Source organism: Diospyros lotus, chromosome 12 (assembly GCF_014633365.1).
Source record: "Diospyros lotus cultivar Yz01 chromosome 12, ASM1463336v1, whole genome shotgun sequence".
NCBI lineage: Eukaryota > Viridiplantae > Streptophyta > Magnoliopsida > Ericales > Ebenaceae > Diospyros > Diospyros lotus.
In genome coordinates this window covers 28,644,686-28,664,006 of record NC_068349.1, presented here as the reverse complement: position 1 = coordinate 28,664,006, position 19,321 = coordinate 28,644,686, and the positions used below count along the sequence as shown (strand labels likewise).

Sequence of the window (19,321 nt, the reverse complement as noted above, 5' to 3'; positions counted from 1 at the left end):
TCTAATATCCGGATACCTTGTATCGTATCCGGATGTATCTAAAGTTCTTTAAGTATGATATCCGAATGGTTTGTTTATACATCCGAAAAGGTCAAGATAATATCCAGATGTCTCGCCTAATATCCGGATGCCTCCCTCAAAAGTTGAATTTTTCATTCGAATAGTCCCCAGTTATATCTGAATGCATCAGTGAGATATCCGGAGGACCAAAATCATATCCGGATGTCCTAGTTCATATCCGAATACTTCCCAGCATATCCGAATAGCTTCTTCTTTGAATGTCAGTGTATCCGGATGAGCCTTCTTCATATCTGGATGTCTTTCTTCTTATCCTGATATCCTTTCTGATATCCGGATGACTTTTCCAGAAATCTAATTTAGCTTCCAGTGAGTCCTAATTCAAGTTTAATTCAATCAATGTATTCAATACCTTCCAACATTGAATTCATAAGCCAGAACATGACAAGTTAATCATACTCATACCATAAATCATAATTCATAGAATCTTTGTATTCCAATATATAGATGAAGATCATATCATGTTCAGCATTATTTTATTTTGACATGATCAGCATTATTTTGTGAGATTATGTGCATACATTTTGGTATGAGCATTGAGCATGACTTTATATGGAGCACTACATATCGTGTGCCAGCATTTATGTGAGCATTGCATTGCATTATGCGCGCTAGGCGGCTTGTCCGCGGGGATCCCATCAGTTTCAGTTTTAGCTCAGTTTATGGGTTGCTCGCCTGGTGGCAACCAGGGGGCTAGGGGCTTTGCCCACAGTATGTGCTTACAGTTTTTATGTATGCATGTTTCAGATCAGACAGGTATGTATTATCAGATTATGTGGGCCTATGAGCCAAAGTTGCATACCTGCATTTAGTTTACAGTTTATGTGCATTACATTTTTATGAATGCAATCAGACAGTGATTATACAATACAAGTTTAGTCAGTTATTTATCAGTATCGATATTCTTCGATTCAGCTTCAGTATTCTTTCCAGCTTATTACTTGCTGAGCTTTTTTAGCTCACCTTGTACTCTTCCCCCTCCAGGTTCTAGCAGGGGAGTATCAGATGTGGGGCCTAGCAGCAGTGTTCAGTAGTATGTGTACGTGGAGCCGCTCAAGATAAAAGATGTCTGGGAGTCTGTTGAGTTCTATAGAGTTTTCTTAGATTAGATCTTATTTTATATTTCAGTTGAGGGATTGTCCCTCAGTAAGGGTTTATGCATTTCAGTTTGTATTGACTAAGAGTTTTTATTCCAATTGATTGAGATGTTCAGTCATGGTATCAGATTTCAGATTATCAGTTAGTTTATTTTATTTTCCCCGTAGCACCTCTTCTCGAGCAGTTCTAGGAGAGGGGGTGTTACACATCCAATTCTCAACGACTGAAATATTTGCCTCTCCAAGTCCTTCAAGAGTTGGCTCCCCGTGCTACTACTAGTTCCAAGTGCCACTGGATTGGCAATCTACCCATCATTGTTCCCATCTAATCTTGGGTCATTCTCTATCTCTTATCGCGCCTTCCCTTACTCCACTTGGTTAGTAGTGAATATGTCTACTACCTACAGAATACCTGCCAGGGTCCCCCACGTCTTGTTCATCTCCTAGCGTAAATCTTTGGTGGATTCCTCTAGAGTGTTAGGTGTAGGAACTAAAATGGCCCAACCATAGCCCCATCCTTGAGTCGGCGATCTACCTCTGCGAGCATTCATTTCCTACACAATCAAATCAATGTAGAACACAATCTTTGTTTAATCTTACTTCAATTTACTAATCATAATCCTAACTCTACCCAACATTCCCATATGTACAGGGGCTCCTCTCATCCCAACCTTGCTCTGACACAAAAAACTATAACAACCCACTCCCGGAGATCTCGCTAGCATAGGACGTTTGGAAGGAGGTCATTAAGAGTATAGGTACAGATAAAAACTTAACTCGAACTATCCTCACTGAATCCATTAAGAAACACAACCATAAAAGGACATATATATTGATATTTTATTCTTGTGTTTAGTTTTGATGATGAAAAATAAATTATTTATATCTTAAGCCAAATATATGATTTTCAAACAAAAATCAATTTCAAGTATTAAGATTTAAAAGAATCTCCTAAGTGATTTTTACAAATTAGTTGTGAACCATTAGATAAATGAAACAAAACATTTTCAAAAGCAAAAGACCATGCATGCTCTTTATGGATTGATATTTTTGTCTTTGACATGATTTTTATCGAAGAAACTCAGTTGTATTTTATGATGGAATTATTTTATTAATTTTTATTAACTTAGTGCTCTAAGTTTCTTTTATATGATTTATTAAGCATCAAAATAAAAATTAATTATACAATTAAATGTAAAAAATATTGTTATAAATTTATTAATGACATTTGAAATATTATGTTCAAAATTGATGAATGAAAATTAAATCCAATGTCAAAATATTTTGTGATAAATTTCTTATTGGCATTTGGAATATTATGTTTTTATTTGATTAAAAAAATTATTATTAAATGAAAATTAATTTCATCATGTGATAAATTTGTATTTAAAATATTATGATTTTTATTTGAATAAAAATGCTTTAAAAAGTTATTTTTCAAAGAGTTTAAAAATAAAATTAGCATTGCTGCTCCTTGGTTTTGATCCATGTCACTAAAAGTTTCCTTGTGTATATATGTGCACAAACTAAATATATATAGCAATTTTTCAACTAAATGCTTTCAATTTGTCGATTAACAGAAGCCTTGCATTACATGTGTCGACTAAATCCTTGCATTTGTGGACAATTTCCTTCGTCTGACACCTCCAATGGCTAGGTTTTCAACTCCAATGGAACAAATGACTATATTTCTATTGAAGCTTTTGGGAGACCTATAATTACAAGTCAATGATGATCTAGAAGAGGCAAATGGATGGAAATAAAGTGAAGTGAGCTTATAAATTATTTACATCATCTCAATTGTATTTATGCTTTAATCTTTTCTCTCACAGGCTTTGATTTTAATTTGTATTTTGTCATTCAAGCCTTTTGTTTTTATTTGAGAGATCTTTGTAACTAAAAGATTCATCTCTTAGATTTTTCTCTCTATGAAACATTGCTTATATTTCCTATCTTGTGTAGATAGAGGGCTTACTTGTGTAAGTAGGAGGTTGTAATTCCTAGTCTTGGACTTGAAGGCCTACTTGGGTTCAAGTAGGAGGTTATAATGGATTGATTTACAAAATCCTTAGTGATGAGCTAAGGTAGTGGATTAAGCTTGGTTTAAGCCGAACCATTATAAATCCTTATGTTCATCTCTTGCTTATATTTTTTGTTTCATTTATTATTTCAAACATTTCAATAATCCTCACTTGTATTATATTCTTATTTGTTTTGAAAAAAATTTCAAGTTTTCAAGCTGATTTTTAAATTACCCAATTCACCCCTTATTAGGTTGGTGCCATAGCATTTCAAACCTATCATATACATGTTTCAGGAGTACATTTAACTTTACTCTTTGAACAACTCCTTAGGGCTGAACCACCCATAATTCAAAATACAACATTAGCTACTCTGACTTTGCCCTCAAAATACATCCCATGACCTTTTTGGTTAGGAAAGCCCTGTACAATTATCTATACCCTGCAACACTCAAGCTCAGCTTGTCCCGATCCCTTCCTTGGCCTTACCTTTATTTGGAATGAAGAAAAGAAGCAATGGTGAGCCGCAAGGTTCAACAAGTGTATAATATAGCAAGCAAGAACTATGAAGAATCGAGGCATGCATAATAATAACAAGAAAGAATATAACTTCACACAATAATCCATAAATTCTCACAATTACATCACATCTCAACATGTATAATACCCCATATTGAGTAATTTTGAGTTAATAATTTTGGGATTTTAAGCATCTCGATAAATTTGATGTTTGAGGGTATAATTCTAATTAGAGAAATTATCCAAATGAAAGAATGATGAAATTATGAGCTTAGGTGGTGAAATGTTAAAGTTGAAAACTTGAAATATGGGCCAAAGTGTTATTTGAAAGAAGTTTAGGGTTTTAGCTTGGATTTCAAAAGATGGATTAACTCTAGTTTTGGATTTCAAAAGCCACTCAATTATGGCTTTGAGTCTTTGGAGTCCATGGCTAAGATTGTGACAAGTGGCATAACACCATTGGTTGAAGGATTCTATAAATAGGCACCTTGAGTTGCTCTCAAACCATTCCAAACAAATTTGAGGAGTGAAGCACTCTAAGAGGAGGAGCTTACTCTAGAGAGAGAGAGGGAGGTTCGGCAAGAAGGCGGGAAGAAAGCGGCGGAGAACGAGCCTCGTCGGAGTTGCGGGTCTTTGCCGGAATTCGCCAAAATCAGTCAGCAAAAAGGCGAGGTAAATCCAATTTTTTTTGATAATCTTGTAGAGGGGGAAGAGAGGGTTGCGTAGGTTCAAACGGGGGTTGAATCGGAGTTAAAACGAGGGAGATATGGCCGAAATACCAAACCGACACGTTGCTGTTTGGAATCTGGTGCCTGCGCGTGAGTTACACGCGCTGGATAATGGCTGCGCGTGGGGGCGCGTGGCCATCATTCTTGAGGCGCGTGAGGGCGCGTGAAGGGTCCTTTTTACATGAAATTTTCTAGTTATGCCCCTAATTTAATTCCCTTAAACTATATGTAAAAATATTTGAGGTTAGATTTACAAAAACACATATTTTCTGTAGAAACCTAGGCCGTTTGCTGTAAAATTATATCGTCGAAGAGATAACTCAACAAGGTGAGACTCCGTGAGACTCCTATACTCCAAATCCTATTTTTTATTCTCTTATGGGAGACTTCTATTGCATGAGACGTATTTCGTGAAGTTCTTACACATAAACGCTTGTTATTCTCTTACGTGAAATCATGATGCATATACGAAATGTATTTTTCTTAAAATTATATGCTATTGGCTTTTTAACTGTTGCATTTATAAAATTCGTGTGGCCATACTGTTGTACCTATTTATTGTTGGCCAAGGGCAAAAGTCGGAGATCCCCCGAGAGGCGCTGTGCGTGCGCCATCGAGAAAGCTCTCGTGGGGAAGACCGTGAGTCTAAGGCACAACAGATGTGGTGCTTGCATGAGTTCTATGAAGTTGAGCCGAAGTGACATGATTAGGGACCTCCCGAGAGGCGCTATGCGTGCGCCATTGAGAAAGCTCTCGTTGGAGGAGGCTGACGTGTTCACGAGGCACTTCAGAGTAGTTCTCGTTATCTTCTCATACATTTTATATCTGATCATGCATCGCTATAAACTGTTTTTGGAGTTTCTCACTAGAAGATTCATCTTCTAATTGGACTATGTCCCTGGAATATTCAAATGTTCCAGGTTCGACGAGCGGCTATAAGGGAAAGGAGGTAGCTGAAGAATTAGCTTAAATTACTGCTTGTAGCATGTTTAGCATATTTTTATTTATGCGTGAATCTATGTAATTTTGGATATGTTTAAGACGTTCAGATATATCTTGCGAGAGATGATGTTCATGTAATTCATTTTGTAAACGTCTTGAACAATTTTATGATAAATAAAGTATTATGGTTGTGAACCATATCAGGTTCGATCTGGCTTCCGCATTCGAGATTTTAACGCCTGTCTTAGCTATTTGATTATTGGGTTTGTTAAGCTGAGAAGGTTTAAATTTGGATTTTTGGGATATTGTGTGATGTATGACAGCTATTGTGATATGGAAAAAAAAAATTTATATTCCTGAAATCCTAAGTTATAACACGCTCAAGAAATTTGGGGTGTTACAGTTGGTATCAGAGCGAACCTAAGGAAAAGTTCGCATGTGGCTAGATGAGTAAAGCCACCGTAAGTTTTGGGAATTAGGTTAGGATTTTTTTAGTGGCATACTCTTGTTGCTTATTCAATTTGAATTGAACCGTGTCGCGATGATTTAATAGACCGCCCTGTCTTCTTGCTAGATGGTGAATACAAGAAGGAACAGGCGCGAGAGAGGCAATGGCGAAGAAAGCAACACCAACCCGCACCCAGGAGATGGTGTGGAAGGTCAAAGAGATGCACGAGCTGACCTCGGGGAAGGCCGAATAGATAGGATTGAAAGAATCCTTGAAGGAATGGCTGGGCGAATTTTGGAGTTGCAGCCCGAGCAAAGAAGAGTAGACTCCTTGGAGAGGTATCTACGACAAAATCCGCCAGTGTTTCGAGGAAAACCAGCAGATGACCCGGCAATCAGTGAATACTGGTTGGACCAGACCGAGAAGATCCTACAAAGATTGAGAATCTTGAATGAGGACAAGGTCGAGTGTGCGACCTATATGCTGGAAGAGGAAGCTGCCCAATGGTGGAGGTCTATGCAACGAGCGATACCTAACCGGACGGGATCTCAAGGGTTGGCAACAGATGTAGAATTGGGGGAGGCACCCCAGATGTCATGGGAACGATTTAAGGAGTTATTCAATGGGAAATTCTTTCCCACTTGCTGGAAGTTGGCTAGAGCTCGAGAGTTCATGAACTTACGCCAAGGGCCAAATATGTCTGTGGCTCAATACGAGGCTGAATTTTTGCGGTTAATCAAGTATATGCCGCTGTACGGGATGGACGATGTGGAGAAGGGACGAAAATTCCTACAAGGCTTGCGAATTGAATTTCAACAGCTGATGAGCCTGGTCCATGTGGAGTCTTATGCAGACATAGTTTTCAAGGCTATGACCGCCGAGGAGAATATGACGCGGGTAGCAGAACTAAAGGCCACGACGATTCAAGCTGGTGGACAATCAGAGAAATCCCACTCAACTATGGGACCTCGGGATGGGAAGATTGTGAAAAAGGGCAAGGCGTGCTTTAAATGCAAGAAGAGGCACCCGGGCAAGAGGTGCGATGGCCAAAGTATTGTCTGTTACACCTGTGGACAACCCGGGCATACTTCCAGAAATTGCTCGAAGGGAATGGTCCAAGAAGGTAAAGCTATAGCAGCAACACCAGTGAGCGTGATCTGCTACAATTGCAACCAGCATGGGCACATCTCGAGGAATTGCCCGAAGAAGAAAGAGCAGCCGCTAAAGATTGAAGAAGGAAAAGGGACCAGACAGGGCCGAGTCTATAACTTGACCAAGGAGGACGTAGAGGCGAATCCTGCAGTTATCCAAGGTACTCTCTTCATTTTGGATACTCCTGTGCATGCATTGATAGATCCAGGGTCTACTCATTCTTTTATATCGCATGCTTTGGCTGGGAGTTTGAGAGTAGGAACCGAGTCTATGGGGTGTCTTATGGTGATTTCGACACCTATGGGAAAAAGTATGAAGTCCTCAGAAATGGTGAGGGGATGTGAAATTAGCCTGAGTAATGTTTGGTTCCAGGCTGATCTGATTTTGTTAGAAGTATATGACTTCGACATAATCTTGGGGATGGACTTCTTGTCCAAGTACGACGCCAATATAGACTGTCGTAGGAAGATAATGACCATAAGAAAACCCGAGGGAGGGTGGGTTAAATTTCGGGGACAAGGCGACCCCGAGGTCATAAAGATGATTTCGGCAATGAAGGCAGCAAAGTTGTTGAGCCGAGGAGCTCATGGATTCATAGCTTATGCTCAGTTAGAAGAAAGAGAGGTACCGAAACTCAATGAGGTGCGAGTGGTACGAGAATATGATGACGTGTTTCCAGAAGAGTTACCGGGACTACCTCCACCTCGGGAAATTGAGTTCTCAATTGAGTTAGTGCCAGGAACCCAGCCAATATCAATTCCGCCATATCGAATGGCTCCGGCAGAGATGAAAGAATTGAAGAGTCAGCTACAAGAGTTGACTGATAAGGGGTTCATTAGGCCAAGCACGTCGCCATGGGGTGCACCAGTGCTATTTGTGAAAAAGAAGGACGGGAGTCTAAGGATGTGCATTGACTACCGTCAACTAAATAAGGCCACGGTAAAGAACAAATATCCGCTTCCAAGGATAGACGAGTTGTTCGATCAACTACAGGGAGCGAAGGTGTTCTCGAAGATTGATTTGAGATCCGGATATTATCAGCTGAGAATTAAACCAGATGATGTTCCGAAGACAGCATTCCGGTCAAGGTATGGCCATTTTGAGTATTTTGTAATGCCATTCGGATTAACTAACGCTCCAGCAGCGTTTATGGATCTTATGAATAGGGTGTTCAAGCCCTACCTGGATCGGTTTGTGATTGTCTTCATAGATGATATATTGGTATATTCTTCGAATGAGAGTGAGCACGAGGAGCACTTGAGAATAGTGCTAGGAACCCTCAGGAAACACCAATTGTATGCCAAGTTCTCGAAGTGTGAGTTCTGGCTATCCCAAGTTGCGTTTCTTAGACATGTGATCTCAGCCGAAGGAATCTCTGTGGATCCAGCCAAGATTGAGGCTATTCAAAGATGGAAGCAGCCAACGTGTGTAACCGAAGTGCGAAGCTTTTTGGGATTGGCAGGCTACTATCGAAGATTCGTGGAAGGGTTTTCAAAGATAGCTGCACCTATGACAAAGCTCATACGGAAAGAGGTCAAGTTCGAATGGACTGCAAAGTGTGAGGAAAGCTTTCAAGAGCTCAAAGACAGACTGACCTCGGCACCTGTTCTGGCAATGCCTAGTGGGCCCGGTGGATATGTTGTATACACCGATGCCTCGAAGGTTGGTTTGGGTTGTGTATTGATGCAGCATGGTCGAGTAATAGCATATGGATCACGCCAGTTGAAGAGGCACGAAGTGAACTACCCAACGCATGACTTGGAGTTGGCAGCGGTGGTATATGCTCTGAAGCTATGGAGGCACTACCTATACGGAGAGACGTTCGATGTATTCACAGACCACAAAAGTCTAAGGTATGTGTTCTCGCAGAAAGAGTTGAACATGAGGCAGCGACGATGGATGGAGTTCCTGAAGGACTACGACTGCACTATCTTGTATCACCCGGGGCGTGCCAATGTGGTAGCTGATGCTTTGAGTAGGACTGTGCCTACTGTTATGGCCGGGTTGATGGCCCAGGAGTGGCTGTTGATTGAGGCTTTTAGCCTGATGACGGTGAGTGTAGTGCCGAAGGAATCTTCTGTCCTAGTAGCCGGCCTGGCGGTTCAACTGGATCTGGAGACCGAGATACGGGAGGCTAGTGGGAGTGATCGACGTATACGTCTATGGGTAGATGAGCAAGGCCAGCCCAAGAGTCCGGATTTTGAGATGCGAAATGGCATTCTTAGATTTCGGGGTAGAGTGTACGTGCCAAACCTTCGAGAGTTGAAGCAGAAAATTTTAGATGAAGCCCACAGAGCTAAGTATACCGTGCACCCGGGAGCCACGAAAATGTATCGAGATCTTCGAGAAATCTACTGGTGGCCTGGGATGAAGGCCAGCGTGGCAAGGAGAGTGGCACAATGCGATATATGCCAAAGGGTAAAAATTGAGCACTAGAAACCCGCAGGGTTGATGAGACCTTTGGAAGTTCCCGAGTGGAAATGAGAACATATCACGATGGATTTCGTAACAGGATTTCCAAAGAGCCGAAGGGGCAATGATGCCATTTGGGTGGTGGTAGACAGGTTGACAAAGTCAGCCCATTTCCTGCCTACGAGGATGGATCAACCGGTACGAAAATTTGCAGAGCAGTACGTGAAGGAAATCGTACGACTCCATGGTGCACCGGTAAATATAGTTTCAGATCGGGACCCAAGGTTCACCTCGAGGTTTTGGGAGAGTTTGCAGGAATGCATGGGGACTCAGCTAAAATTGAGTACGGCTTATCATCCCCAGACTGACGGGCAATCAGAGAGGACAATTCAAACGCTTGAAGATATGTTGAGATCCTGTGCCCTTGATTTTGGAGGGAATTGGGAGGAGCATCTGCCATTGGTAGAATTCGCGTACAACAATAGTTACCACGGCAGCATTGGGATGGCTCCTTATGAGGCTTTGTATGGAAGGAAGTGTCGGTCGCCTATCTGTTGGACCGAAGTAGGGGAACGACAGATGTTGGGGCCCGAGCTTGTGCAACAGACTACCGATAAGATTCGAGTAATCCAAGAGAGGATCCGAGCGGCGCAAAGCCGACAAAAATCTTATGCAGATCAAAGAAGAAGGGATCTAGAGTTCGAAGTGGGAGATCTAGTGTATCTCAAGGTATCACCCCAGCATTTGGTGACGCGTGGAAGCGGTAAAGGAAAGCTGAAGCCAAGGTATATAGGACCATATCCGATTGTGGAAAGAGTCGGACCTTTGGCCTATCGATTGGAGCTTCCACCTAGCTTGTCTGGGATTCATAATGTGTTCCACGTCTCCCAACTTCGAAGGCATGTGCCAGATCCAACTCTCGGAGTTCGAGTGGAGACAATTGAACTAAGGGATGACTTGACCTACCCGGAGTCACCTGGAGCAATTTTAGATCGTCGGACTCAAGTGTTGCGAAATAAAGAGATCCCGTTAGTGAAGATTCAGTGGGGAAAGCACTCAGATGACGAGGCAACGTGGGAACTTGAGGAAACAATTAGGAAGAAATATCCTTATTTGTTCGAGGAAATGGAAATAGAGTAGGAAATTTTTATATTTTCTTCCAGAAATTGTATGCAATAATTATTTAACCTTCAATAATGTTGAGTATGTTTCAAATTTCGAGGACGAAATTCTTTTAAGGAGGGGAGAATATAATACCCCATATTTTTGTGAAGATGCCACGTATTTTAAGTGAGTTTAAAATATCGAAAATATGTTTGAATTGGCAATGAGTGACCGAATCAGTCGTAGGGAGTACCCTAGAGCTTAGATACCTAAGGTTAAAGGTATATTTTTGATGAGCGTCTCGAGGCGAGATGTATGACGCTGAAGGAAATCAAATCAGAAATGGTTTTCGGTTAGCTAAGTTATAACCTAAAAATACTGAATGATGGTAAGGGGCTTCCGAAAAAATCGTATATATTGAGTAATTTTGAGTTAATAATTTTGGGATTTTAAGCATCTCGATAAATTTGATGTTTGAGGGTATAATTCTAATTAGAGAAATTATCCAAATGAAAGAATGATGAAATTATGAGCTTAGGTGGTGAAATGTTAAAGTTGAAAACTTGAAATATGGGCCAAAGTGTTATTTGAAAGAAGTTTAGGGTTTTAGCTTGGATTTCAAAAGATGGATTAACTCTAGTTTTGGATTTCAAAAGCCACTCAATTATGGCTTTGAGTCTTTGGAGTCCATGGCTAAGATTGTGACAAGTGGCATAACACCATTGGTTGAAGGATTCTATAAATAGGCACCTTGAGTTGCTCTCAAACCATTCCAAACAAATTTGAGGAGTGAAGCACTCTAAGAGGAGGAGCTTACTCTAGAGAGAGAGAGGGAGGTTCGGCAAGAAGGCGGGAAGAAAGCGGTGAAGAAGCGGCGGAGAACGAGCCTCGTCGGAGTTGCGGGTCTTCGCCAGAATTCGCCAAAATCAGTCAGCAAAAAGGCGAGGTAAGTCCAATTTTTTTGATAATCTTGTAGAGGGGGAAGAGAGGGTTGCGTAGGTTCAAACGGGGGTTGATTCGGAGTTAAAACGAGGGAGATATGGCCGAAATACCAAACCGACACGTTGCTGTTCGGAATCTGGTGCCTGCGCGTGAGTTACACGCGCCGGATAATGGCTGCGCGTGGGGGCGCGTGTCCATTATTCTTGGGGCGCGTGAGGGCGCGTGAAGGGTTCTTTTTACATGAAATTTTCCAGTTATGCCCCTACTTTAATTATTTTCAACTCTATATAAAAATATTTGAGGTTAGATTTACCAAAACACATATTTTCTGCAGAAACCTAGGCCGTTTGCTGTAAAATTATATCGTCGAAGAGATAACTCAACAAGGTGAGACTCCGTGAGACTCCTATACTCCAAATCCTATTTTTTATTCTCTTATGGGAGACTTCTATTGCATGAGACGTATTTCGTGAAGTTCTTACACATAAACGCTTGTTATTCTCTTACGTGAAATCATGATGCATATACGAAATGTATTTTTCTGAAAATTATATGCTATTGGCTTTTTAACTGTTGCATTTATAAAATTCGTGTGGCCATACTGTTGTACCTATTTATTGTTGGCCGAGGGCAAAAGTCGGAGATCCCCCGAGAGGCGCTGTGCGTGCGCCATCGAGAAAGCTCTCGTGGGGAAGACCGTGAGTCTAAGGCACAACAGATGTGGTGCTTGCATGAGTTCTATGAAGTTGGGCCGAAGTGACATGATTAGGGACCTCCCGAGAGGCGCTATGCGTGCGCCATTGAGAAAGCTCTCGTTGGAGGAGGCTGACGTGTTCACGAGGCACTTCAGAGTAGTTCTCGTTGTCTTCTCATACATTTTATACCTGATCATGCATCGATATAAACTATTTTTGGAGTTTCTCACTAGAAGATTCATCTTCTAATTGGACTATGTCCCTGGAATATTCAAACGTTCCAGGTTCGACGAGCGGCTATAAGGGAAAGGAGGTAGCTGAAGAATTAGCTTAAATTACTGCTTGTAGCATGTTTAGCATATTTTTATTTATGCGTGAATCTATGTAATTTTGGATATGTTTAAGACGTTCAGATATATCTTGCGAGAGATGATGTTCATGTAATTCATTTTGTAAACGTCTTGAACAATTTTATGATAAATAAAGTATTATGGTTGTGAACCATATCAGGTTCGATCTGGCTTCCGCATTCGAGATTTTAACGCCTGTCTTAGCTATTTGATTATTGGGTTTGTTAAGCTGAGAAGGTTTAAATTTGGATTTTTGGGATATTGTGTGATGTATGACAGCTATTGTGATATGAAAAAAAAAATTTATATTCCTGAAATCCTAAGTTATAACACGCTCAAGAAATTTGGGGTGTTACAACATGCCTCATCATTAACCACATCAAATGCCCAAGCAAAAATATTGCCATAACATCATATTGTGGACCGTTGTCCATCCACGCTCTGATTTTATGCTAGATGAGCATTATGAGCCGAAGCTCCCACAGTCAAGAAAGTGTCTGTCGGCTTGTTAGGATGTCTTTCCCCACATTCATAGTCATAGTCATCATGCAAAATAATAGGTGCACTAGTTTCCATATATATATATATGTGCCATGCACATGCCATACCACCACACACATGAACTGAACAGGTTCAAATATTAAACATCCATTCTCATACTTGAAATTATTCATTTAACCATCCACATCATAACCATCCACACCCATTAAACACTCATAACATATAATCCAATAAGTGCACACATGACCACATAATAGCTTTTCCACCCCCCAAGAGTAGCAACCAATGTTAGAAGTTGCATAATAATTTGGGGGTGAGTTGGAGGCATCAAAAGAAGAAACAAGTGACCAATGGGGCAGACCGATCAACAGACGATAGGCAACTGTCGATCACTAGAAGCCAACACCATGATCAGTCGATAGATTAGCCCCCATTTGTTGACCGGCAAAACCTTATCAAGCGAACAATCAATAAATGAGAAGGAAATGTTGACTAACAGAATGCAATCTATACCACACGCCATGAACTAGTCCTTAAATGGTCAACAGATGGGAAGGAACTGTTGACCGACATAATCCTTTTGGGAAAATGGTCAACATATGATGTAACACCCCACTTCTTCGGCCGTGTTATAACTTGGGACAATTTTGGGATAATAAAATTTTTCTTTCAAAACTAATGCTAAACCTTATCATTACTCTTATTCATCCCAAAATTTTCATGCATTTATCTCTAAAGAGAATCATCATAAACATCAAATGAGGAACCTATAATTGAACCTTAACTTTAATATTAACCAATAATAAGGTTATACATCATCGTTCCTCAAAATGTTTAGAATTCAAAGTAATAGAACTTAAATATATGGGCTACATAACATACATTCAATTCATCATGTACTTTGCTAAGTGTCCTTTCATGCCTCATTCATTCTCGTTTCTACTACAATCTCCATTTGGAACGTTTGAATATTCCAGAGGCAAAGCCTAAGTTAGATGATGAATCATCTAAGTAAGGGTACAAAACATATTTTCGTGCATGGATGCGATATGCAAAATGTCCTCATTGTTGTTGTACTTTTTATATATTAGTTTTGATGATGAAAAACATTTATTTGTTAAATCCCTAAGTCATGAGTCAAGGTTGTGGTTTTCAACATATATCAATTTCAATATCAAGTATTATTTTGTTCTAATGAAAACCAAATTAATTTCATTCTTATACATATGGAGATTTGCAAAAACAAGTATTATATTTAAAAGAATCTCCTAAAGTGATTTTCAAAATTAGCCTTGAAATCATTAGTCAACATAAATCTAAAATTGTTCTAAGGCAAAAGACCAACTAGAGCATGTTTTCCTAAAGTGATTTTCAAAATTAGCCTTGAAATCGTTGGTCAACATAAAGTTAAAATTGTTCTAAGGAAAAACACCAACTAGAACATGTTTTTGAAAATGTTTTCTTTTTAGAAAACTATCCCCCAGTATTTTGATATCTAATATCCATTGGCATTAAAATGATTTTTAATGATTTTTCATTAAATAGAAAGTATATATTTTGGAGGTGGTAATATTGCTAAATTCTAAGTTTGTACTAAAACCAAAATTCTATTTTCTTATTGTTATGGATTTTAATTTTTTGGATATTTTTATTGAATCCAAATAGGGGGTACTTTCTTATTTACATTTATGTATTAAAGTAAATGGACATGCTATGGATTGTGTTTTCAAACAAATGTTTTTGAAAATCTATCATGTTTCTGTGCATGTTTAGAAACCCCTTTTGAAAAGGCTTTCAATGTTTTTGTACATGTCATTTCGAAACATCTATGTACTGCATGTGTTTAGGTTTTAGACTATGTTTTGAAACCTCTGACCTCATGTCAACAGAGCTTTTAAAAATCTGAGTTGCATCTATTTTGAAACAAGTTTTTGAAGTATGTTTCGAAATCTCTGATATTTTGTCAGCAGATCATTCAAAACTGAGATACATGTGTGCTGCATTTTTGTCTCTATCTAAAATGCTTCTCAATCATTTGTTTAATGCATTTTCCATGCTATGAGATTCAAATTTAAATTTGAATTGGAGATCATGTGTATAATCATAAGTGGGGAATATTTTTGTCTCTGTCTCTAAGTGTATGTCCAACTGGAAAGGCTATATGTTTCGAAACATGAGGAGTATATTTCAAAACTTTAGTGTAAATTTGTGATGTTCCGAAATCTGTATGCTATGTTTCGAAACCTACTTTTCTGTCTTGTCTCTAATGGCTATGAAACAACCAGATTTCTATCTCTTGGTATAAATAGTAGGTGTTTTAAGACAAAAACAAGTAACAACAAGAGAGCACACACTAGAGACACATACACAAGTACAAGTGGTGATCTACATCCTTTTGACAAGCTTTCAAAGAAGATCCATACATACAATCCTTGATGTGCATTGTGGTGTAAAAAGGAAAAGCAAGCTGAAATCCGAAGTATCATCTTTCTAGCTCTCCTTTCCTCAAACCAAGAGGTTTGTGCAGCCATTGGTAAGGCATTTCATTGCTATAAATTTCAATGGGCTGTAAAGATAAGTTTTATTTATCTTGTTAATGTTGTAAAGGTTTGAGTTTAGCCTAAAACCCATTGTGGAAAATGTTTGAATTGAGCCTAAAACTCACTTGTTGTAAGGTTTGAGTTAAGACTGTAAAAACTCACTTATGTGCTTCATGGCTATAGAAGAAGAAGAAGAAGAAGAAGAAGAAGAAGATATGGAGTTAGTGAAGGATCATCACGAGGATACATAGCATGCAACGGAAGCGTTTTTAAATAAAAACTTTCCTCGTATTGATTAGAATCTAGGAAACTTACTTTTCCTTCGGATTACCGGACGGAATGAAGCGATAGGAGGAGGATGGGAGGGAGCTTCTTCTTGTGGTGGAGATGACGGCTGTCCTGCAATCCTTCGGCTCATTCGCATCAGAACTTGAACGTTCTCTTGATCTTCCAAAGATATGACTCAAACTCGTGGCCTCTCTTTTGGTGAAGAAGAGTAAAAAAAAAAAACCCTTGGATGAAAAACAACCAAGGAGAGAATATATATAGGGAGAACCCTAAGGTTAAAACCCTAGTGGGCCAAACCCTAGTGGGCCAAGTTCATTTAATTAATTTTCTAATTGGGTTAGCCCAATTAATTAATTAAAAAAAAACTAATGAACTATTATTTTATTCTAGCCCAATTAATTATGGACCATTCTGAATAAAATAATTCTCTCTCAATGTAATTCACCCAACAAGCCCAATGTATTAAATAATACATGAGTTATATCGAGCTACCCCGGGGACCAAAAGACAAATTATTCACGGCTACTAAAATAACCAAAATATCCTTGCTACCTAGTAACTATATTTTGTCATTCTAAGTGTTCCAACTATCACCATATGGTAACACTGACCCCATGAATAATTTTGCATATGCAATGTCTTTGACCTACCAGTGTAATGACGAAAATACCCCTCTGCGTAACACCCATCATTTAGAAAGGAATAATGTACTAACACCTCTCTAAATGATTTCTACCATCCTTAGATCACTAGTCCAATAATCCGTGACTACTCGAATGTACTTGCTTATCACTGGCAGCTACCCAGAAGCACACACTCTTAAGTCACGTTCCCAGGGTCCTAGATTATTTGATTATTCTTGGACAATCATAAGGGGGTGAATCACAGAAACTATCTTGTATTAGTCTGTCTTAGCTAATTAGAAACCATACTCCCAACTCAAAAGGTTATTGATCTTTGATAAATCTCACCTACAGTGAATCTAAGAATATAGCTCTAGGTTCACTAGACCACCAACTAATACTCAAGTATTAGAGTACTCGTCCACATAGTAGCAGTAATAGACTAGCTCCATGATAATTAGTACTTTGTCATTAGCTTCTATCACAGGTCCACTCTACGCATTCCAAATGCGCTTGTACAATTAGAGTAAACGGACTGTTTACTGGCTAAGGCAAGCCATCCTCCATTAGGATCTATTGCACAATGATCTTATCATGATAGAATGCCTAGTTCTATCAAAAGATCAAGAGTAATATTTTCTTGCTTATTAAGTACCCATGATTCATGCCTAACTGTGAAGAACGACCCATCACATGAATCACTTACTTAATAGCATGGACACTTTTCCAACAATTAAATGCAAATAATATATGTGCCATAAACTGACTAAAAGAAACATCATTACCATAAATTAAACAAAACGTGTCTTTAGGGCATACATTTCCAACAGTTAGAAGAATTACAAAAGGCATACGAAGAACTATATATAAAATATCAATCTATTAAGAAAGAAATAAAAATCATCAAGAAAAATCATAAAGAAGAAAATGAAAAATTAAATAGTGAAATAAAAAACTTAGAAGAAAAATCTCAAGAGCTCAAGAAAGAAAATGAAAATAAATTAAAAGATCAATTATGTAATATCCCAAAATTGAAAATAAATAATAATTATCTAAATCGATGTTTGAGGATATTATTGAATATTTGGGAATTTAAGAGGAAGTATTTATTTATGTGATTTTGAGGAAAATAAGGAATTAAAGGTAATTAATTAAATTATTTGAAAATAGTTAATACGTATTAATTATTGTATTTGTGGTGATTATTGAATATTTGTGGATTAAAAAGGAAATATTAAATTATTTGGGTATTTGGAGATTTAAAAAAAATGTTCATTTACATTGTTTTGAGAAAATAGGAAATTGAGAGAAATTAATTAAATTATTTGGGGATATATATGAAAGAATAAAATAAATTAATTTAGTGAATTTTTGAAAGTTTTCGGGTGTAAGTGCAATAAAGGAAAATTGGAGTCTGGAGTGTGTGCGCAATTAAAGGAAATTAGGGGTGCTGAAACATGATTTGCGGAAGTGGCCGCAAATCACCTTAAATTTAATAGAAGGCCCCTATGTGTTGAAGACGAGCGTGGGCGCGGGCGGTCGCGTGCGAGGACGGTGGGCGGCTGGACGAGGGATCTAATCCGCGTGGGCGCGCGTGAGGCTGAGGGATTTTTCCAATTTTAATCGGCCAGGGGAGGGCTGAAACGACGTCTTTTCGGCCCTGAGGCAGTGGCCTCATAGCGCAGCCCACAGGCTGCCACGTGGCCGCGTTTTGGCCACCCATTTTTGCCCGTTTTAAGGCCCATTTCGGGCTGATTTTCGCGCACAGAACAGAAAGGAAATGGAGAAGAAGAACAACACTCAGGGGGCCAATTTTGGGATAAAATTGAAGATTAAACTCTGTTTAATCGCAGTTTAATTAGCCAGGTAAGTAAATAAATATGTAATAATCATTCTGTACGGTTGGAATTTTATTTTGGGTCCAATTTTATTAATTTTGGAAGTTTAATCTATTTTACAGCGTGTATTAATTTGGTGGCATTCAAATGTAAAAATGTTGTAATCAGCTTAAACGAGGCAAGCTCCCTCTACCCTTGCGATCTCCTTCCATTTTTGTGAATTTTACGTCTTTTCTTAATTCATTTCGGTGTCGCGTATTAATTATATAAATGGAGTATGTTATTAGCGTGATTTAATTTAAATTAAATATGAGACTCGTTGGGGTTTTATTTGTGGTGTGCCTACGTGGGATTTTAGACGGCTAAATTATTTATATTACACGGTTAGATTTAATTAATGCGAGCCACGATTTTATTAATCGCTATTAAACATTTTACTTCGCAGCGGGAGTGCAAGAAACGCAAGAAACGACCGTGTAAAGGCAAGCTCCTAACCCTCTCCTCATGATCTTTAATTCCCGTGAAAGACCCCGTGATTTCCCGTATTTTATCCTCTCCCTTACTCTAATTCGGTGCCTGGCATTAATCATTGAATTTTATTCATTTGTTTTAATTTAAATTAAATTCAGAACTTCTAGAATTTATTTGTTGAAAGCCTACGGGGGTTTGTACCGCCCCCATTCCTTTCAAAATGATGGCGAACCCAGCTTGGGACTAGGTTCCTAGACGTGCAGGTTTATTTACGATTTTTTCTCTAATTTATTTATGCTTCGGTTAGAGCTATCGAGCAGTGGGGCAATGGTCGGTTGTTGGTGACGTTGGGGTAGACTATTGTACAGCCCTAATATGGACAGTCGGGTGGACACTCCTAGTCACTGGCCGTTGACCGGTGTCGGGCACTGCTGACTAGCTCTGCCAGTATGTGATTTACTGCACGATTAGATTCATTATATTACTGTTCATGATTTGATATGCACATGGGTACGGTTTGCATGTTGGGATATTCATTTATTGAGTATGCTTGGACATGAACATTCTAGCTT

General features: G+C 39.0%; 2 long non-coding RNA genes across 2 annotated transcripts; both read left to right on the top strand.

Annotated features, from left to right (window-relative positions):
* Window positions 1–4,370: 4,370 nt before the first annotated feature.
* LOC127787246 (uncharacterized) lies at window positions 4,371–5,547 on the top strand. The gene is made up of 3 exons (XR_008020130.1): window positions 4,371–4,387; window positions 4,719–4,771; window positions 5,364–5,547. It is a non-coding gene; the product is annotated as an uncharacterized LOC127787246 (long non-coding RNA).
* A 5,620-nt stretch (window positions 5,548–11,167) lies between these two features.
* Window positions 11,168–12,636, top strand: LOC127787245 (uncharacterized). Its single transcript, XR_008020129.1, has 3 exons — window positions 11,168–11,447; window positions 11,778–11,830; window positions 12,423–12,636. It is a non-coding gene; the product is annotated as an uncharacterized LOC127787245 (long non-coding RNA).
* The last annotated feature ends 6,685 nt before the right edge of the window (window positions 12,637–19,321 follow it).